Source organism: Myotis myotis, unplaced genomic scaffold, assembly GCF_014108235.1.
Source record: "Myotis myotis isolate mMyoMyo1 unplaced genomic scaffold, mMyoMyo1.p scaffold_m19_p_3, whole genome shotgun sequence".
Lineage (NCBI taxonomy): Eukaryota > Metazoa > Chordata > Mammalia > Chiroptera > Vespertilionidae > Myotis > Myotis myotis.
The window spans coordinates 137,782,288-137,806,519 of NW_023416335.1; positions in this window are offsets into that span (position 1 = coordinate 137,782,288).

A 24,232-nucleotide genomic window follows, 5' to 3' on the forward strand; every position below is an offset into this window, starting at 1 on the left:
CAGCAACCCAGGCATGTGCCCTTGGCCAGAATCGAACCCGGGACCCCTCAGTCCACAGGCTGACGCTCTATCCACTGAGCCAAGCCGGCCAGGGTTAGCCAACTTTTTTGAAAATTATGCCTTCATTTCTACCTGTGAATTGAGACTCATAAGTGGGTTATAAAATCATTGCTATGTATTGGGACTAGAGTTTTTAATAGACAGAAAAGAATAAAGTAGAACTAAAGAGTAGAAAAGATAAGCAAAGATAAGAAAGAAAACTAGGTGTGTGTGTGTGTGTGTGTGTGTGTGTGTGTGTGTGTGCGCGCGCGCTGGTTCCCAATATAAAATATATTTTTGCCCTACCTGGTTTGGCTAAGTGGATAGAGCGTCAGCCTGCGGACTAAAGGGTCCCAGGTTTGATTCTGGTCAAGGGCACATGCCTGGGTTGCAGGCTTGATCCCCGGTAGGGAGTGTGCAGGAGGCAGCTCATCAATGATTCTCTCTCATCATTGATGCTTCTATCTCTCTTCCTCCTTCTCCCATCCTCACTGAAATTAATAAAAATGTATTTTAAAAATAATTAAAATAAAATAAAGCATATTTTTCCTGCGGATTATAGTTTAAAAATATATACAGACACAGACATAGATATGGATATAAATATAGAGTTATATAGAAAAGAAAGAGCAGGGAGACTCTCCCCAAAATATTATACCAACCCTATAGATGCTCTCCACCATAATGTTCATAGTCATCCATAACAATACAATAAAATGATGACCTCAGACAAGCCCAGGAATAACTAAAAGTTAAAACAGAGAGAACTTGAAGTTTGGAAAATAAAATTTTAAGCTTAACTTTTCCAAACTTAATTTTTTCAAAGAATGTTTAAACTTTCAAAATACTTGATTCTATTCTATTATTCTGTTTTTTTCTATTCTCCTCTTCTGACAACCCAAAATCTGAGTATTGTCATTTACTTTGATCCAAATCTAAAGTAAAATGTTTTTCAAACAGATTATTTATTTATGGCATCATCTTTATTTTAAGAAGGCTTTTTTTCCTACTATGAAATGAAATCCCATTCAACAAATAAAATGTAGAAGAAAGAAGATCACACTTAGATCTAACATTTAAAGCAAATAGTGAAGATTTTTCTAAGCAGTGTAAATTAGCCAATACTTTCAGAGAGATTTACTTTAAACTATAAGATAAGGACAAGTTTAGAGATAACATTACATAGGGTCTTCTGTTTGACTTATTCTGTCTTTGAGTTTTAAAGAATTATACAAATGTACTTCCTGATAAAATGAAGAGCAAATCAGTATAACGTCGCAGTCAAGCCTTTGTGTTGGCAGAAATACACACTGATATTTTGGAGTGGGGGTGAACACTGGAATTCTTTTAAACAAAGTATCAGCTGTGTAATTCTCTGATCTCACACCTACTTGTGCCGATCTTCCTTTTTCTCTGCCCAGGCACAGTGGGAAGAGATCAGAAAAGAATTCTTCAAGGGAGGCAGTTTGACCCTCCACTCCCAATTGCTCAAACTCCAGTTTAAAGATAGAAATGAAATCCAAACAGGGTGTGGCTACCCTGTGTGATCTGAGTTTGGCCAGCGCCTGAGCATTGTTATCTCATCTGTTTAACCCACTCCCTGAGCTCTCAAAGTCCTATCTCTGATTCATTCTTTCTCAACTCTCTGAACCTTGAACAGAAAGACCTAGCATTTGTAGAACTGGATCAAGAGTGACGGGTATCAGTAAACCAGCGTCCTTAACTATGGTCCATGAGGTGCTTCATCACCAAACTTCTGTCTATCCCTGTGACCTCCTCTCCTGAAACCCTCCCCTTCCTTGCACTGCCTTCCTTGTGGGCCTCAAACACATGTAGCGTGTCCCTGCTGCACAGGCTGCTGCCACTGCCTACAAAGCTGAGGTTTCTGCGTGGTCTCTTTCTGATCCCTGCTCTGCGTCTGGAGCTCTACCTCTGCCCTTGCTCTGATCTTGTACAAATTACATACTCATACCCACCCCTTAGTCTCCATTTCCTTGGTGGTAAAAATGAATTCTTGTACAGTTCAAATGGATTACATAAAAAATCTCTGAACTCAGTGCCTTGTTACACTAGAATGCAAGTTTCATAAGGACAGATCTGTACTTCAACCCTCACAACAGTACCAAGGACTGGTTTAATAAATATATTTTGAAGGAAGGAAGGGAGGGAAGGTGAGAGAGAAAATTGAAGGGAAGGAAAGAAGAAGACAATTATGTGCATAGTCCATATTAATTTATGATCACTATTATTCACATTTTTTTCTACCAAAGTGGCTCTGAAATGTTCCTTGAAAGAAGACATGTGTGATAAATAAATGTGCACCTAACTTTCCCTAACTCATCACAGTCCCCACCTTCCTTCTTACTATGTGAATTTTTAAAGTTATTCAATCCTTATATTTTTATGACAACTGAAACCAGCAAATAAAGTGAAGCATGAGCAGTAACATGCTGAAGCTACGAGAGCAGTGGTATAAGTCAGTCAGGCAATAGTGGAGACCCAGAGTCTAGCAAAATCTAACAGAGTGAGATGGCCCCTGTTGCTGATGGCCCATAACTATGACACTCTCCAAACAAGAAAATGAATTATTTGCAGGTTCAGTGATAGAGACTCTAGAAGACCTGACGAACAAAGCCCAGAATCAGAAGTCTTTTCAACAGAAGTCTTGGCAGAAATCCAGGCAGGCAGGCAAGTCAACCTCAAAGAAATCTAACAGTGTTCCTCCAGTCAACTGTGAGCTTCATGAGGGCAGAGACTGTCCCTGATTATCCTCTTCCATTTCCACAATATCCAGCTAATTCCTGATATGTTGTGCATTCTCAATGATTATTTATTGAGTGAATAAGATTTTTTTCAGTTGAAGGTAACAAGCCCCATCACAAATTCTTTTATTTTAAATTGGTTTGAGAGCGAGAAACATGGATGTGAGAGAAAAACAAGAGAAACATCGAATGGGTGCCTCCCATATTCAAACAGACCAGGGACTGAATTCACCACCTTTTGGTGCATGGGATGCCACTCTAACCAACTGCACCACCTCGGCCAGGGCCACAGATCCTTTTAAACAACAATAATAAAATAACATAACTGAGGAATCCAGGTTTAGATCTGACTTCAGAAGAGCTGATTGCAGGGACTAAATATTATCATCAGGATGTGGTCTTCCCATCCTTTCCGTTGGATGACTCCATTCTCAGACCACCAGGACTTCCCAGGACTACATTATTCCCTAGTCTCATCCAGGAGAAAAAGGGAGAAAGTCTTTCACACACATGCATTAGAGAGGAAAGCATATTGCGTTGCCTCTGCTTGGATCATACGCCATTTTTGAGCCAATCACAGAGTTAGGAGGATGCCAATTGCTGATTGCCTAAAGCAAATCAGGCATGAGGGTGCCATGCTGAGTCAGGGACCCAAAAGTTAGGTTTAGATAAAACTTTATAAAGTGCCTGGGAGCACTGATGAGAGTAAGGTAATACCAGAAGACTCAGAGCCCAGATTGGAGCATCCACAGAAATGAGGCTCAGTCAAGAGACATGTAATTGGGAACCATTACTAGACTAAGGGGAAGGGCAAGACCATAGGTGAAGTTAAAGTGAGACCAGCCATAAGGCTGACTTGATGTTAAGTTCTCTCTCAAATGCTACCTTTGAATGAGAACATGGTTGGCTTTGGTGAAGCTGAGTGATGAATTACAGAATGCAGAAGTATTTAAGATGTTAGAGGTAGAAAGATCAGGGTAATAATAAAGTTCAGAGTGTCGTCATGGGGGCCATTATTATCCTCTTACTTAGGTCTTAAATATCTCCTCCAGTACTGACACTTTACCTTTGAACATGTTTCAGACTCTTATTTTAAACTGCTTGTTGGATACAAAGATGTGACACAGATACCCAATTTCAACTTCCCACTTCATCTCCCACCTCTTCTTGCCCAGCCAATACAATATTTCCCTCAAAATGTGGCTATTCTCCTCAATTGCCAGGCTCAATTAATAGCACTCATTAATCCAAAATTCATCATATATTGCTTGATTCCATCTCCTTCCCTCCACTCCCAAAAACTGATGCCCTGATTCAAGCCCTCATCATTTGGGGAAAGCACTGCAATTGTGCCCTAACTGGATTCCCTACTTTGATATACATTCCTGAAAACCATGGTCCACATAGTTCCTCTGTGTTCCCATAGCATTCTATGCCTGCTTCCTATTTGACAATTATAATATTATACTGTAATTATGGGTTTATATGTCAGTCCTCATGACTAGATGCTCAGTTACGCAAACATAAGAGTTCATCTTTGAATCCTCGGTACCTAATATATTGTCTATGGAAGTGAACCAAGTCTCTGAGTATTTATACACTTAAAAGCAAAACTGGATCAGTAGATCCTTTCAACAGTGGGTTGTCTTGGGACGATAGTGTAAAAAGCTTTTCTTTGGCACTGACAGTGCAGTGAACCAGACTTGGTCTGAAATAATAGACAACATTCTACTTTATTAGAATCTTTTACTTAGATGACATGATTTATTTTCATCAGCAATTTGTGGATGCAATGGCCTGTGATTCTGTAATATGCATATTATATCCCTGAAGATGAAAGAAAACATTCCAAACTTGGGCTGTCGCCTTCATTTATAATTATAGAGAGCCTACTTTGCACCATCATTCTGGAGAAGATCCAGAGTATCTTTGGGCATTAGTTTTAAAACTATACCATAATAGTCTAACTTCACCTAAATAATCAATCAAAAACTCTATGTAGACACAAGAACAGAACATTCTTACCATGAGCAGACATTGAATTTTCTTCTGCATTTATGAATTAATAGACTTAGTTATATGTAATCATTTTGGCTCACCTACTTACATGATGTTTTGATTATGTAAGATAATGAACATTTTAATCATGTTTCTAGGTTACCACATGTGTTTATCTTTGTTTTGATGTGATATGTAACCTGCTTTAACTATTCAGACAAGCAACATTACATAATATGTTTATAGGTAGGTGCTTTGTAGTAAAATTGCTTAGTGTTGTTTGATGAAAAAACTATAGGTGATATATGCTTTGTAGAAACACATGATCTAAAGTTTAACCAAAGGGCCAAGGGGAAAAATAAAAGGCACAAGTTAGAGATAATATTTTCAGAGGTGACCAAATATGCAAAAAAATTAAATTTTGAGCCTTTGAAAAATAATACACAGCCTGTGTTTACTTTGTAAAAAATCATTAAGCTATTTAATGACTTATGCACTTTTCTGGATGTTTGTGTTATACTTTCATTTTAAAGTGTACTTGAAAAATTGCATACCCTCTAACACATTTAATAGGCACCAGAAATGATGGCAACTCTAAACTATCGCTAATCTTTATATTTTCCTCAACATGCATCTCTTTATTCATAAAACAAGCTCATTCATTTATGGTAAGGACTGCCTGTTTCTATCAATGATCTATATTGTGAAGATAAGAATTTTAAAGGCAAGATCTCTTTCACTTTTAAATGGCCTGCTCTATTAAGTTCTGGAAACTAATCATTCAATGTTTGCACATGCTTTACTAGACACCCAGCACTAGGTTGAAGATACTATGTTAGAACTTTCTGTATAGAGATATGAACACTGACCTTTCAGACTTGCAATTGCAGTGACTTCTACTGATGCATTTACTGTTACAGTGTGTGTGTGTGTGTGTGTGTGTGTGTGTGTGTGTGTGTGTGTGATGAGAAGGGAGAATGGAGAGAGAGAGTAAGGCCAGCTTTCTCCCCTCCACCCCTCAGTGAGTCAGTAGTGTTGGGTCAGTAAAATTAACATTCCTATCTCATTCATTCCATGGAATCAGGTTCACATGCCAATGGGTGTGTGTGTTGACACTGGTGAAGCCTTTGCCCAAAATATACCAATTGTATTAGTTTTCTTAACAAATATTAAATAGCAATGAGTCTTTTCCTTATATTTTACAATAACATGTGATTACCTACATCTGATATTCACGGTTTTATGTGGCAGAGAAAGACAGATGAGAATTTAGGGTTGAAATGAAGAGTCACAAAATAATAGATGAATTAATTGGTAGGACAACTCTAACCAGCAGGTATATTTGTTTGACAAACACAATATTTTTTTAAGAAGTACTTAAATCCCAGCATAAAATGCTTTGCAGATTTTATTTTTAAAATCTACATTTGAAGTTTCTCTTCACAAATGATATGGGAATATTGGGCGCTCATTCCTATATGGATTGAGTAGTGCTACCTCCTTTAGACTGGGTGTGTTCAAGGATTGGGTCCATGCTATACACAGACTGCTTTGCCACTCATATTACTTGCCTGCCTCCTGCGGCATTTGAAGTTGCAATCCCTAGTTTCCAGAGAGTCTAATTTAATTGTCTGGTATATTGGTCAATCAAAAATTTATTTTCTCTGTTTCCTTCCTACCCTATAGTGGAGGATATTGATAAAATATTCTGTCTATTAACTTTCAAAATGATCTTTTGTAAGGAACTATAATCCTTAAACAAACAAACAAACAAACAAAAAACAAAATCCTTTTTGCTAGTTGTTTTAAAACCCGGGAAGTCAAGTCTTTCTACTAACTGGATTCTCAGATTTTTGAAAAATACTTTTGTAAATTCAGATTTCCATATAATTATTTACCTCTTTACTAGATAAACAGTCTTAATGACAGTTGACAAACAACGTTATCCTCATATACAAAACATTGCATATTTCCATGGAAGTAGTCTAAGACCAGGTAGTCAGACATCAGCTTTGGAAGTATCTGTGTGTATGGACATCCTGCCTTTTATTTCTTTAAAAGTAATTTTTAAAAATATGTATCTTTATTGATTTCAGAGAGGAAGGGAGAGAGAGAGAGAAATATCAAGGATGAGAGAGAATCATTGATTGGCTGCCTCCTGTATGTCCCCTAATGGGGATCAAGCCCGAAACCCAGGCAGGTGCCCTTGACTGGAATTGAACTTGGGACGCTTCAGTCCGCAAGCTGACGCTCTATCCACTGAGCCAAACCAGCTAGGGCAGTGGTCGGCAAACTGTGGCTCACAAGCCCCTTGAGTGTGACCACGAAGTTTCAATCACACTGTATGTGCGCGCCCACACGTGGTATTTTGTGGAAGAGCCACACTCAAGGGGCCACAGTTTGCCGACCACTGAGCTAGGGCAAAAGTAATTTTTTAAAAAAGAAATCTTTGGGATTTTTCTTTATAGTATGTAGAAGTGTGTAGTATTAATTTATGATGAGAAAATATACAGAAAATTTTCTTTTTGGACATTGACTTTCAATATTATTATTACGTCCACTATAAACTTTTCATATTTATTCAAACATTAGGTACAGGGGGAAACTGGGCATATGAATATACCAACACACTGTGTATTTTCATGGTGATTTTAAACTCAGAAACTTTATGAAACAATTTGCTGAAAAACACATGTATCGTTCAAGTTTTACCTTCAGTCACTTTACTGAGGTTGCATGGAAACACTGAGGCACCCTTACCTAATGTTAGTGGTTGTAATCTGCTATATTTAAAAGTGAGGCATTTAATTTTTGTGTCCTTATAAGGTTGTAAGAGATTAACTTCTAAAATTTTTAATATCTTTAAGATCTATTTAGTGTGCATAGAAAAAGAGCTACATGTAAATGTGCTGACATAAATATTTAAATAAACTAATCTTATCGAATGAAACATTTTAGAAGTTATATAACATAAAAATCATAATGGCACTAAGGTAAACATTAGTAACTTTCCTTGAGAAACTAGAATGCTCTTTCTTCAGAAAGGTAAATTTGCCTTAAACTCACACACACACACACACACACACACACAAACACACACACACACACAGTCTTTGCACCAATGAAAACTTTGGGAAAGAATTTGAGAAATTTGCCACTTACTATTTACTACCTCCTACAAAGATGGTGCTACCCCCCACCTTCAGTAGTCTTCAGTTATTTGCCCAGGAGTAGGAACGAATGTATAGTGATCTACGACCTTCCCAATGCCCCATTCCACCTGTACCTGATGCCTTGGATTGTAAGTGAGATGTAGACTGTGGCCAAGAACAGGAATAATGTCTCTAGTTTCTGTGGGGAACTGTCCTCTGCAGGAAACTCTAACCAGCTGAATGAACAGGCTAAGGATAGATAATGCTGTTCACACAGACAGGTCATAATTTAAATGTTCTCTTCAAACCAGATCATCGCAGTTTTCCTACCATCTCTCCCACCATTTCCAAACACTCTTTATTCATTAGGTGTTTTTTTCAATATAAAATAGAACGGAGTCTTCTTTTCATGTTCTTCTTTTTATACTCTGAGTCTGAAAACTCACTCTTTGTCTTCAAACACATCAGGAGCTGTTCCTTTCTACAGATATATATGTCGGGTTAGTCTCCTAGCCATTGGTTCGCATGGTTTAGCCACTCATACCTACAGAAACTAACCTGGGAACACCCAGAAGTTGGGGGAATTATAATAAGTGCCTGTTTTAGCTTTTTGTGTGAATCTGTTCTCCCCATGTATCATATGCCCCTCACAGGCAGAAGATATTATATTTTTTAATGGATCATAGTATACAGAAGTTGCTTAAAAATATTTACTGGCTTAATAAAGGAACATGGGGTATCTCGTGGCTTAAACAGATTGCCAACATTTAGCATGCATAAGAAATCACCTGCTGCCTCAAACAGACTGTCAAACTGCAGCGGGAAGGCAGGGGAGGGTTGGGGGGCAGGAGGTAGGGGGGTAACAGATCAACTAAAGGACTTGTATGCATGTATATAAGCATAACCAATGGACATAAGACACTGGGGGGTAGGGGAGGCTAGGGGACTGTCTAGGGCGGGGGGATAAAATGGACACATATGTAATACCCTTTGTAATACTTTAAGCAATAAAAAAAAAAAAAAAAGAAATCACCTGAAGGGTTAGCTAAAAGACAGATTGCTGGGCTCTATCCCCAGAGTTTCTGATTCAGTAAGTCTGAGTTTGGGTCCAAAATCTTGCAATTTTAACCAGTTCCCAGGTGATACTGATGCTGCAGTCTAGAAATTACACACTGAGAACTACTAGCTTACCATAAGAGTGCATTATTGTAAGACTACAAAGTGCTCTATCCATATATGCAGTTAACCTAGTTCTTGTACCCACGCATACAAGATAGAAATGCTACCTAAGATTTAGCATGAAGGTAGCAAGACTATAAAGTAGATTTCCCCAAACTATACAAGAAAATGTATTGAATTGTTGACAAACAGTAGTGGCATGTGCAAACCGGTAGGGGAAGAAAATGGCATAGTTTGAAAAGAGGAGAAACTGGAGGGTGTTTCTGGGAGCGGCAAGGGTGGAGTTGCCAATGGCAAAAATAGGGCAGTTCTGCTCAGAAGCTATGCTGCCTGGCAGCTCCCAGCGGGTGAGCCTGAATGCTCCTCTCTCAAAAGCAGGATGTAGCTGCTCTGCCATCTCTCCCACCCCTCCCCTCCAAACCGAGGAGAGCCCTTCACCCAAGCTATCTCCCTGTTGTTTCACTAGAGGGTAAATACAATTTGAGGGAGGTGATTTTCAACGATCTTCACTCAGTCCAAACGTCATAGCAGTGCAACTGCATCACCCAGAAATGATCCAGAGAAAAGTCTGAAGAACATTTTGGAAATCAGTGTCAGAGATTAATCTGTTTCATTGCAAAGAAGGCAAGTGCACATCCAGTGAGAACTTACTGTAGCAGCAGCAAAAAGGGATCAGTGGGACTGAGCAGCCGAATGCCCGTATTTAGACAAGAACAGTTTCTTCTCTTTTTTAGAGAAAGGTCTCAGTGCTAGGTAGAGCTCAATGTTTCTCAAATTTGAATTGCTTCCTCATGTTGAAATTGGAGTTGTTTTTCTGTGTATCACATGAAAATATTCCTTCTTATTTGCCCTGACCAGTAGCAGCAGCAGCAGCAGCATGCTACCCTTATAAAGGAGAAGGAGGTTTTGAATAAAAACTGAGGGAAACAACCCTGTTTATCTAACTTCAAAATGCAAGGGTCCTTCATTCAGGCTTCTCTGCTCAAACTGTTTGCTAGCTACATACAAAAATTGCCTTCTGGCAGTGTGACCTGCCTTCAGGTGTCATTAAACTTGCTTTGTTTTTTACATTTTTTCCCCTACACTTGAGAATTAGGTCTAAAACTTGATTAAACTTAGTTTAAATATTTTGGACACAAATACTTCATACTGATACTATAATCCTGTCACCACATACCCGGAGCCACATAATTCAGCGTGTCTGTCAGTGACACTTGGTTTGATAGCTAGTGAAGTGACCGGGTGCCTCCATTGTAAAGGTAAGGTTTTTTCCCTTTGCAATCAACAAGTAATCCATGTATTCTTGGACACTCTATGCAAATACCCTCCTCCCATTCAGCTTCTCATGGAATGATTTAGCTTCCTATAGATGATGTTTGCCTGAATCAATAATTAATGGCATCAAGGGTTCCAAATGGTGATTTTTCTAATTCTATTATTTCTTTCAGATTAAGGAGCTGGCATTCTTTTTTGTGTGTGATTGTGTTTTGTTTTTAAGGGAGCTTTTACACATTAATGGTTTCGACAGACATTATAAATAATTTCTTACCTATTTTCAGAGCGAAGTGTTAATATAATATATAGTATCACTTCCAAAGGTGGAAATAAACCTCCTCTCTCTCTCTCTCTCTCTCTCTCTCTCTCTCTCTCTCTCTCTCTCTCTCTCCTCCCCACACCTCAAAACTCATGAAATTTTTATTTATTTAAATATATTATAGTGATTTAACTATTTTTAGGGGGATGCTAAATCAAATTTGTTCCACATTTGATTAATGGAAGCCACAACTCATGGATTTATTTCATTCAATGTTGTATAATCATGCAGTTATTATTTTGGGATATTTGGCTTGTTCCAAATTTGGTCAATGGAAGCTGCTTCAAGAGGGCTCCTATATTTGAGGACTTCTTTGCTTTCTGGCACAAGATCTTGCAAGCTCAACTTTTACCTAAATGCCTCAGACTTGGAATCAGCCATTTCATTAGGTAAATCTGGTTCCTTTCAGAGAATTTAATAATCGAGATCGGACACCACAGAATCTTTCTTCCAGACCTGTTCAGTTTACAGAGATAGGATATGTCATATCAATATTTCCTATTCAAATATAACATTAAGAGAATGTTTTTTCCTTAACTTCTTTGATTTCATATTATTAGATCCTTTTCATACACAAAATCTAATTTTCTAAAACACTTATTTTCCCTCAAATAGGCAATAATGGTTAAAAATTATAATAACAATATTACTACTAACAATAAAATCACTAAGTAATGCTTAAGTTTTCTTTGTAGTTATTTTGGTCTTTAGATTTTATCTCACTAAGGATGCACAGAGTAACCACTACATTCAAATTTCACTGGAAATAATTTTTTTCCTCTGGGTGATTATGTTAGCAATTGGATATACAATTAAGGTCTATTTGCTTGTTTTCAATTTTAGAGATTTTTAAAAATATTAATCCTGTGTTTTTAATATGTAAAACATTTACATGATTCAAACTCTAGATTAAATTTAAAAGCATACTTAGATTTCTAAGTCTTACATCTTTCCTTTTCCCGTCCATTCCATTCCAAAATCACCCTATGGATAACAATTACTTTAGTTCCCTTGTTTACACTGCCCATGTTTCTTTTTGCAAAAATAAACAAAACATATGCGCCTTGATTTTTTCACTTAGCCACATATCATGGAGATCTTTCTTATTCTTTTTATAGCTACATAATAATTAAAATGGCAGCATCATAGTTTTTTAAATCAACTAGTCTCCAGAGTTGATTCCTAGAAGTAGGATTGCTAGGTCAGATGACAAATACAAATGTAATTTTCCAGAATAAATTCCACATATTTTTTTTTAATTTTCCAGAAAACTTTGATAATCAGCCAGGTTTGGTAACCAATAATTTACATACCAAAGCAACAAGTTTTAACTGAGTTACTACTTTGAGCTTGGCATTATGGAAGAGTACAGACATTAATTTTTTTTTTAAAAAAAAGCATATACCCTTTGAAATACTAGGGGTGAGGGGGGGAAAGCAGAAAGTTGAGGTAGTTTGTGTGAGACAAACTATTTTCTGATCGTTTGCTGGAAGGAAAGAGAGCAAGGAAAGGAAGATGAAACACAAGAAAAGGATTCAGTTTCATAAAGGATGGTGAATGTTGGAATAGTTAACAAAGAGAACAGAAGAAGCAGCTGGATTGGGGTGTAAAATCAGAATGTCAATAAGCCTTGTTGGAAAGCTGAAATTGGATACCATATTATAGTGACAATGATCCCAATACTTGCTTTTCCCCAAAACTGCTCTCCCGTTCACCCAGAAAGAATTATGCCTTCATGTTCTGCCTTTCTTTAGTGTTGTGCTCCTATAGCATTTGCCAGTATTTTAGCATAGCTGTCTAGTCCATCTACCTTTACACACACTGTGAATTCCCCACCTTTGAACTGCCAGCACCTGGCACATGGCTTGCCACATAGGAGGCACACAATGGATGTGTGTTCAATGGCCTTGAATTTCTAAATAAAACTTTCTTGCATATTATAGTCTAGAAAGCAAGCTAATTAAATGTTTCTTCCATGAGAATATTATAATGTGATTTTTTTGGAAACCATTGAGGTTTGACAGGCAAAAATTTATCAGCCCAATGTCATGCAACAGTGATAAATTTTAATAAGCAAACCACCTTGTATTATGGAATGCTTAGGGTTTATGGAAAGATAAGATTAAAAGCAAAGCTTTGTAAACCAAAGTTACCATGTTATTGCTTTTTATTGTATGTAGCTGTACTTCCTCATGAGATAACCATCAAATTATGTCAGACTGTCTGTTTCTTGAGTAATGCCAAGGTTAACTGGCAAAAGAGTTTCAAAAATAAAATTGGGTACACAGTAGAATTGGAGAGCTATAATAATTCACAATGTTTGTGTCACTTTCATAATTTATCTAAAAATATTTAAAGTTCTTTATGGGTGGTCAGTTTTGTTTACATTTTAACTCTTCTGTTAACTGGGGAGAGCAAGCTAAGTATTAGGTTTATATTTTTGTAAACATAAGAGGTGATAGGGTATAATAAAAGGATTAATCAAAATATGCTAACATCAAAAAGATTTTTTTTGTTTGTGTTTTTGATCCTCACCTGAGGATATGTCTTCTATTGATTTTTAGAGAGAGAGGAAGGGAGAGAGAGAGAAGCATCATGAGAGAGAAACATCCATTGATCGTCTCCTGTACAAACCCCAGTGATTGAACCTGCAACCTAGGTATGTGCCCTGACGGGCAATAGAACCTGCTTCTTTTTAGTGTGCCAGAGGATGCTCCAACCAACTGAACTGCCTGGACAGAGGAAAAAAAAAAAAGAAAGGTTTTGCAAATAAAATTTAAGTGGAGTTTTCAAGATTATCTAGCAGGAAGAAGGAAAAAAGAACACTCTAGGGAGGAAATAATGCCATATGCAAGGGCAGCAAATTACCCAAGTAGAGAGGAGTGTTGATTAGGTTTGAAGTCATTAATTAGGCAGTGTTTGATAATGGATGGGGTTTTCAAGTGTTAAATAGCAGAGGTAGGGGCTCCCTCTGATTCTCTTCCTTCTAGGCCATCACAGATTATGGACTGGGTCTGGCGCAGAACATCAGAGGCCCAATCAGCTATCTCATCTCAATTTCACAATTATTTCAGTTCCATGTGATCAAAACAACAACAACAACAAACGAACAAAATGTGGGTTTGAATGCCAGATGGTGCTCTGGCCTAATGTCATTTAAATCCAATTAGATTAGAAAACTGGTTGGTCCCCTAAAATTATAGTTAAGTGTATCATATTCCCTTGTGTTGAAAATAAAAGCCAAAATGCTAACTTTATTTTTCCATTGATTCTTCTGCATATTCCTGGCACAGAAACTTTTTGCAGGCCTGTTTGAGTAAGATTTTATTTGTGCCTGGCCAAAACACACAAAATATAACAAAATTTTAACAAATACACTGTAATGATTTTTTAAAATTGGTATGCATTTTCCTAGGCATTAGTTTTGGCTGTATACTGTTACTGAAATTATCTCCTTACAGGTTTGTTTCCTCCATTAGACTATTAGTTTCTTAAGGATAAGGACCTTTGAGTCTGCTTTATATTCCTGGGTGTAACACGGAGCCAGGCACATAGCAAGCACTCAAATGTTTGTTGAGAGGAACTATTTGTCCAGTGCCAGTTGTATAATTAGAATTTCTTTCATTCTTGCAGAGTTAGGAACAAAGCTGCAGCGACCTGCTGCTATTTTGAGATGCTGACTATCATGGAAATTTTCCCAACCTGCTTTGCATGGATAGCCTGGCCACAAGAGCTCTAGTCAAAGTAAAAGTGTAGCAAGTGTCTTCTATAAAACCTGTCAGAAGTGTGAGGCAATACAAGGAGTACCAAATTGGAAGTGTTCTAGTCTTGGCTCTATTACTGACCTAGCATTACTTCATGTCTCAGAGGTCTTAAGTTCTTCCTCTCTCTGTTAAGGGGTTTGTGTTAAATTATCTCTAAATTCCCTCCCAGAATTAACATCTACATTAAATTGATCTTTGTGTTCCTGAAACAATGCTGGACACGTAATATGAGCTTAATATTTATTAGTTGAATTGGAATGGAGTTGCCCCATGATATCTAATGCATTGCTTTACAGTGTTTTAGTTCTAAACTAATATTGCTTTTAATGCTAAGTTTAAAAAGAAAATCTAGATGGTCTCAGAGAATGTTATTTTTACCACATTTTAAAAATCCAGCTTGTGTAAGGGACACTCATGCAGTGAGAAAATCACCTGTGCTTTAAAAAATGTGGATTGACAAATTTTGCCTTTGTGAGTAAAATATTCTCTAAGAAAATGAGGTTTCAGGGGGGAAGAATGTTTCAAATTACTTGTTCAGGTTGTGCAGGTATCTCAAGAAGTTTCAACAGCTCTTACTAGCAATGTGGAAGACAAAAGGCACTAGTTTTACTTCTATAACAAAACGTATTCCCTCAAATAACTTCTTGACAACCCTCCATTTAGTTTACTTCTAAGTACTAAATAAATTTAAAAATAATATATCTTTACTTTTTTAAAAATTCTGAAATTCATGCTTTTTCCTAATTCAGGTTTCTCACTATCAATAAAATTAGTGTGGTTTGACATACTTATATGACTATACAAAAATTATACAAAACTCCATATGAAAATGGAATTAATTTAATATTAATTAATGTAATGAGTGTTGAGATTGAACAGACATTTTTCAAATGTATTAGTGGTAGATATAGATCATCATTATGATCTTGAGGGAGAGAGAGTAATATTTTTTGACTATCATATGACAGGTACCTTGCATTATCTCATTTGACTCTCTCCAAGGTTACATTATCATCTCCATTTTTTAAATTGAATTTACTGGGGTGACATTGGTTAATAAAATTATATACATTTCAGGTGTACAACTCTATAATATATCATCTGTATATTGTATTGTGTGTTCACCACCTCATTAAGTCTCCTTCCATCATCATTTATCCCAGCCTTTGCCCTCTTCTACCTCCCCCCACCTCCCTTCACCTCTTGTAATCACCATACTGTTGTTTATGTCTATGAGGGTTTTTTTTTCCTTTGCTTAATCACTTCACCTTTTCCACCCAATTCCAAAGCCCCTTCCCCTCTGACAGCTATCAATCTGTTCTCTGTATCTGTGAGTCTGATTCCATTTTGTTGTCAGTTTATTTTGTTCATTAGGATCCACGTATAAGTGAAATCATATGATACTTGTGTTTCTCTAACTAGCTTATTTCACTTCACATAACATTCTCCAAGTCCATTCATGCTGTCTCAAAAGGTAAGATTTCCTTCTTTTTTAAGACTAAGAATTATTCCATTGTGTAAATGTACCACAGCTTGTTTATCCACTCATCTACTAATAGGCACTTGGCCTGCTTCTAAATCTTGGCTATTGTAAATAATGCTGCAATAAATATAAGGGTGCATATATTCTTTTGAATTAGTGTTTTGGGACTCTTGGAGGAATTATACTACCTGATATCAAACTATGCTACAGGGCCATAGTAATAAAAATAGCACTGGCATGAAAACAGACACAGGTCAATGAAATAGAACAGAAAGCCAAGAAATAAACCCAAGCTTTTATAATCAATTAATATTTGACAGAGGAGGCAAAAACACACAATGGGATAAAATAGTCTATTCAATAATAGTGTTGGGAAAATTGGATAGATACATGCAAAAAATGAAACTAGACCAGCAACTTACACTATACACAAGAATAAACTAAAAATGGATTAAAGATTAAATGTTCGAATTGAAGCTATAAAAATCCTAGAAGAAAACACAGGCAGTAAAATCTCAGACATTTCTTGTAGCAATGTTTTTTCTGATCTATCTCCTCTGGCAAGGAAAACAAAACAAAAAATAAACAAATGGGACTACATCAAACTAAAAAGCTTTTCAAAGTAAAGGAAACTATCAACAAAATGAAAAGACAACCCACTGATTGGGAGAACATATTTGCCAATACATCTGATAAGGATTTAATAGCATCTCCATTTTTAAAAATGAGAAAACTAATACTGAAAGAAGTTATTAGTTGCCCTAGAGAAAATGGTGAGATTCCATCCCAAGTTGTCAAATATCAAAGCCTATCCATGCTCCTTAAAATCATGTTATGTTAACTTTTTTATATTAACTCCCTCATATAAAAAGTCAATATCTGTCCAAGATCCTTGAGTTACTAAAAAAAAAAAAAAAAAAAAAAAAAAAAAAAACTTTAATTTGAATTTACCACTTGCTCTGATATGTTACAACCAAATACCTATTGGTCATTCTATTATTGCTAGGGAACATTATTAATGCTTAACATCACAGATAATATCAATGCAAGAATAACTGGTTTGGTATTTTCCCAGGCAGATGTTGATATCTAGACTTTGATGGTTAACAACGTATTGAGTTTATTCCAAATTTACCACAAAGAGTCTCAAAAATTTCCTTACTAAACGACCATTTCAAAATGTCGGTGGAGTTCATTAGAAGTACCTAAAAATATACTTTTATAATATACTTTCATGTGGATAAAAAATTAACCATTCCAAATTAGCTAAACAATAGTTGTATCCCTATAATCAGTATAGGGATATATACTGATTATATATAATGTATTTACTGATCTTATGCTCAGAGCTCAAACTTCTGTTATACAATTCCATTTTAAGAAATTTTTCCTTAAGAAATATGAGTCAAAGATATTCAACTATGCATTTTTTTATAATAAAAAAAAGTGTGGCCCTAGCTGGGTACTTCAGTTGGTTAGAGCCTTGCCCCAAGATGCCACGGTTGCAAGTTCAATCCCTGGTTAGGACACATACAAGAATCAATCAATGAATGCATAAATAGGTAGAACAACAAATTCTCTCTCTCTCTCTCTCTCTCTCTCTCTCTCTCTCTCTCTCTCACCTCTCCCTCTCCCTCTCTAAAATCAATGTTTTAAAAATTGTAAAAATGCCTAAAAAAACAACAAAAGAAGATTGATTAAATAAAATGCAGTACATAGAATGACATATTATCATTGACACGGGAAGATGTTCATGATACATAGCTAAATGGAAAAGGTGATTATTAAACTTTATGTGTAAAGTGATCTCATTTTATTTTTTAAAAAACCTGTTCAAAATCACAATGAGATATCACCTGTTGGTTATTATAAAAAATACAAGAAATAACAAGTGTTAGCAAAGATATGGAGAAAAGGGAACCCTCAAGCACTGTTGGTAGGAATGTAAATTGGTCTGGTTACTATGGAAAACAGTATGTAGGTTCTTCAAGAAATTAAAAATAAAACTATAATAAATCCAGCAATTCCACTGCTGAAACTAATATATTATATGTCAATTATACCTCAATAAATAAATAAATAAATGTGTATATATTCATGAATGTATTCAAAGAAAAACATCTGGAAAATATGTTTAGTACAAAATGTTAGCAAATCTCTGAGTAATGGTGTTACAAGTGACATTATTTCCTTCTTTGTATTTTTAAAATATTTCCTGATAATTTTTCAATGAGAATAAATTAGCTTTATAATCAGAAAAAAAATTGCTAAAAATAACTCTGATGGGCATTTTGGGGGAGATTATTCTATGGTCCATGAGAAATAGTAGCAATGTCCATGTATGTAGCACATTTGAAAGGAATCTATTATGTTTGATACATTCCCATTTGCAAACTACATTATGTCAATTAATCAGTTATAAGCATTTGTCAAACATGTACAACGTGAGAAACATGATATTTCACATTGTAGGAGAATAGAAGAAATTGACTATGCCTTACAGGACCTTATAACCAAGTGAAGAATGAAAGCATACCCAATTTTTACTACAAACTAGTGAGGAATGTAAAACTTGCTAACTTATTTCATGAGCAGAAGGAAGTTATAGCTACTTGTTGAACCAGTTTCATGTTTGTGCGTATACTTTTTTTATCATTTAAATGTTCTAATTTTAAAGGCATCAGTGTCTTAGGATCTGTTGGACTCTACTGTTCCAAAAGTTATATTTATGAATTTATTATTTTTTTCTCCTACAACAATGAAAGTTCACACTTTGTTAAATATAATTAACAGTTTATTTAAATCACCTGAAAATGTGACATTCTTTATATCTAAATTTTCTCAATGTCCAGAGCTTACTTTTGAAGGGTCACACTTTTCAAAATTTTACCAAACTATTCACAAAATATATTCCTTCCTTCTTAAATAAATAAATAAACTGGAGGCCCAGTGCATGAAATTGTGCATGGGTAGGGTCCCTAGGCCTGGCCAGCAATCAGGGCCCTTGGGGGCCTTCCTTGCCCTGGCTGCTGGCTGCTGGCTGCTGGCTGCCAACTGGGGCCTTCTTTCCTTTTGTGCCACCCCTGATGGTCAGCACACATCATAGCGAGCGGTCAAACTCCTAGTTAATCAAGCTCCCAAGAAGACAATTTGCATATTAGCCTTTTGTTATATAGGATTTGATGCTTTCTCCAGTTTATTATAACATATAGCCATTATTAAAGATTTGTTCCAGACTACTAAAAAATATAAGTCTGTTTGCCCTTTCATTGATTAGATCCATGCTGTTATGTTTTCTCAGTTCTTGTGTCTATTTTTTGACATAGTTTTTAGTTTATATAATCTTTTGTTTTTCAGGTACCACCTGTAACTTGCTGTTAAGAATGTGACTTTAGGGAAACTCCTCATCTAATATCTTTTTCTAATTTGCTGCAGGCTAAAATTGAGAACCTGGGTAGGTAAAGGTTGGAACTCTCTTATGTCAAATGCATGGGCTCATGGACAATGAGACATTTGCATTAGCTACTCACAGGTCTTTTTTCATCTTCTAGGCATTTAATGCTGCCATAGATTGCTGAGCATTTCATAATCGTCATATTTGAGATGTTTTACATTTCAGAAAACTTTGATGGGACCTATTAAGTTGATTTTGAAATCTTCATAATATTTTAAGTTTGAGGGCAGGCATTCTTCAGAAGAAAAGGATAAAAGAGATACATTGAATAAGTGACAAAAGATTATAAAAACAAAAAGAAAGGGGGAGGAAAGTGAAAAGGGAAAGAAGAGGAAAAGGCAAGAAGAAGAGGATGTGAGGAGATTAGGAACAATGAGAGAGGGGAGAAGAGATGGAAATATTTAGAGAGGGGGGAAAGGGATGTAGAGAAGGGATGAAAAAAAGGGGAGGAGAGAAAACTAAAGCAGCAGTGGGGAAGGAGAAATTGAAATGTGAAGAGCGAGAAAAACAGACAGAAAGAAAAGAAATAAAGGGAGGAGGTAGAGAAGTAGAAGCATAGAAACAAAGTAATAGAGAAAAGGAGAAAAAAGAAGGAAGGAAGGGATATACCACCTAACAGCTTTCTAATTCCCAAGAATCAAGGTATTCCTCTTGAATATTTTATGAAGTTTATCCTTTCAGTATACCCTTGTTTTTACTTAAGTTACTTTGATTACATTTCAGTTCCTTGCAAATAAACAGTCTCTGACTAAAATATATTCCCCCATGATATTAGAAATTAGACTAATTTCTAATTCTTATTAGAAATTAGACTCAATGCAAGTCTACATATTACAATATCCTCATTTTATCAATTAATATAACAGCTTAAAATTCCAGTGGATGGTAATCCACATCAATGTAGTATGGCCTGGCATATTTAGGTTTGAATATGTTTCATAAAAATAAAATACTAGTGTTTTAGTTGTCTCTATATAACAAATTATCCCAAAATTTAGCAGCTTAAAACAATAACATTTATTATCTCAGTGTCTATGAGTCAAGAATTTGGAAGCAGCATAGCTAGATGATTTTGGCTCTAGATGTCTTACGAGTTTTCATTCAAAACATCAGTCAAAGAAGGCTTCACTTGGACTAAAGGATCCCCTTCCAAGAAGTCTCCCTCACACAGATGATTCCTTGAGTGTTCTTATATGGTAATTGGTTTCTCCCAGAGCATGTCATTCCTGAGAGAGCAAGACAGAAACTTTAATGCTTTTATGACCTAAGCTATAAAGTTACACTCTGTCATTTCCTCACTATCCTATTGGTTACACAGTCAGCCCTTTCACTGTGGGACTGAACTACACAGGGTGTAACACCAGGGGGTGAGAATCACTGGGGACCGCTTTGGAGGCATGCTCTCTATCAATCACACTTCGTTAACCAGTTTGATATTGGTAACTGAAGTTTAAATTTAAATTTCTGAGAAACAAATGATTCGAATGTAAGATGGCTTTTGAGATCTTAACTGTTTTCTTTCAAAGTTTTAGAGAGAAGAATCAGCTTCCTGGTATATTGAGGGTTATATTGGTAGTATTTACAATCTTAACAGGAAAATCGTCATCTAAATTCTGAATGTGATTTCATGAATATAGCATAGTTTCTCCTGGCTGTGACACTGACAGTCTTAGAATTTAGGTGGTCTCTCTCTCCTCTCGTTCTTAATGAGGTGTAATTCATAGTAAATTTCATTCTTTTTTATGTACACTTCTATGATTTTTGACAAATATACCATTGTATAATCATCACCATAATCAAGATATAGAACAACTTCAAAATATTAGTACTACTTTCTTTTTTTTGAAATTTTCTCTTTTCTTCTCTTATCAAGGTAAGAGGAAACATTTGTCTTCAGAATTAAGTCAACAACATACCGGAAATCTTTGCAAAAGAGAAAACATTCATCTCTAGAAATGGGGTAAACAGGGTTGAACTGTGATCTAGCGTTGGAGATAAAGGAAGTCAAAGAGACTGCCGCAGTAAAACCACCAGCATGGCTAGAAAGTGCAAGAGCTGTGCTCTAGAATTCAGTTTATTTTCTTTATGGCACCCTTTCCCTATGCCCCAGAATCTAACCTCCATATTTTTTTCCAGAATGCTCCTTCTGATTCAAGCTGATGATTCTACTCCCCTGATAACAGTTCTTCAATGGCTCCCCATCATCTGAAGGAAAAGTAGCGATTCCCTGTGGCCACAGGGGCCAAGTAGGTGGCCTAAGCAGCAGTTGATGAAAGCAGATAGGAGGGGAGCTACTGCCGAGTGGTGACAGCAGAGTCTGTCAAATTTGGGGAAATGTGGCCAGAACTCCCAGTTCTTCAGGAGAACCTAGAAATCCGGGTTTGTATGTGAAATGTCTCAATTTTCAAATGCTGACAACTAATTCAATTTAAAAAACCACACAGTAAGAGCCAAACAAACCACTTCTGTAGCCTGTGGGCAATCAGTCAACTCTGACCTGATCCACAGGATAAAACCCAAACTCCTCAGCATGGCATAAAAGGCTCTTCATGAAATGCTTCCTGCCGATCTTTCAACCCTACTTCTTGCCAGTTCTTCCTTCCCCCCAAAAAGCATGTGCTTCATCACTTGTGTATCACCTTCGGTCCCAGTAGAAGTGTAGTTGTACTTTCTGCCCATGTTCCTCTGGTGGATTGTCCTTTTTACTAACACGGCATCCCTCCCAAACATCTCATCCAATTCCTCTTGGATTGATTACCTCCCCAAAGTGTCACCTCCTCCCAGAAGCCATCCCTGCCCTCCTTTATCATCTAAAATAGATGCCTTTACGGTGGGTTCCCAAAGCATTAAGTAAATCCCAGTCATTATCTGAAATAAAGATTCTAAAAGGAGGAGCAAATATATGTGGGGAGCTAAGCTCCATTTCCAGTTTGTTAGACTTGGTTGGTTATTTCATGTCAGTAGGTAATTGTATAACTAGGAAGGAAGCAATATCTGGCCTTGAGGTGGGAAATCTGAAAAAAACTTTGGAAGGGGGAAAGAAAAGAGGGCTGCAGAAGAAATCCTGTGACGTAAGGTGTAGGCAGGGGAAAAGGAGTATATAGGAGGAGTGTTTTTTAAAATATATTTTTATTGATTTTTTTACAGAGAAGAAGGGAGAGGGATAGAGAGGTAGAAACATCGATCAGCTGCCTCCTGCACACCCCCTACTGAGGATGTGCCCACAACCAAGGTACATGCCCTTGACCGGAATCGAGCGTGGGACCCTTCAGTTTGCAGGCCGATGCTCTATCCACTGAGCCAAACCGGTTACAGTTATAGGAGGAGTTTTAAAAGTAGTTAGAAACTTCAGAGGAAAACAAGTGGTATCATGGAAGTCGAGGGGAAATTTTTAAGAAGGCAGAAGTAGTCATTGGACAAATACGGCAACACGTCCACTGCATTTAGCAATGACAGCAGTGGCCATCCTGACAAGACCAGGACCAGTTTTTAAGGAAAGGTGGTTGTGAAACCAAACTGGTGTGAATTAAGGAGTAAAAAAATGAGGAAGTGGAGACCATGAATAAAGATTATTCTATTATTTTTGCGAATTGAAAAAAAAAAACCCACTAGAATTTTATATGGGGTTAAGGTATTTTTGGAAGAGCTATTTACTAAGTATTTCTCAACAGGAGAGGTATGGGTATTTTGAGAAACATAATTCATTGTTGTGAGGAGAATTTCCTCATATTACCATTTACTTAGCATTCCTGCCACCTCCGTCCCCAGTAAACCACAGAAGTGCTTCCCAGTCATTTTGATAACCATAAATGCCCCCAGCCTCATTTCCAAATGCCCCTGGGATTGAAAAAGCAAACCAACAAACCCTGCAAACCACAATAGGATCTCCTTTTCTCTCAACATTTTGTGAAAAATTTTACACAAAAAATAGTATAATAAATACTTAAACACCTATTAGCAAGATTCAGAAATTGTTAACATCTTGCCAATTTACTTTATCTACTTATGTGTGTTTGTATTTACTTTTCATTTTGCTGACAATTTGAAACAAAGTTGTAAAAATCATGAGGCTTTATGAATGTTTAGCTCTAAATTAAGATAGAATCTATAATCACAACATTATTGCCATATCTTGGAACACAAACAACAAAAAATTCCTTAATATCAATCTAAAATCCAATCCATATTCAGTTTTACCAATAATCAAATATAACTAACATGCATCTTATAGGAGGTACTTAAAGTAGTCAAATTCATACAAACAGAAAATAGAATGTGGTTGACCTATGAACCAGGAGGTCATGGTTTGATTCCCAGTCAGGGCACATGGTGGGGGTGTCGTCAGGTTTGACCCCGTCTGTCTAGGTCTTCGGTCTCCTCCGCAGTATGCCCAGTGTGGAGGCCAATTCATGGGCGACTCCTCCTGGTCTCCCCCGCTGCTGATAGTGCTGCTGCTGCGGCTCCTTTTGCACATGTTGGGGGAGCACCCAGGGTTGCACTTCAGGACTGGGCTGGGGGTAGCTGTCCTGATCTAAGTGAGGTTGATTGGGGAATGGCGGCAATGACTTCCAGGCTGGGTGGGGGAGTGGTCACATTCGACCGCGGGCAGTCTAGGTCTTCGGTCTCCTCCTCAGCCTGCCCAGTGTGGAGGCCGCATTGATGGGCGGCTCACCCTCGAGCTCTACCCCTGCTGATGGTGCTCCTGCAGATTCTGTTGAGATTGGTGTGGGAGCCCCCAGGGCCGCGATTCAGGACTGGGCTGGGGGTAGCTGTCCTGATCTCAGTGGGGTTGATTGGGGAATGGCGG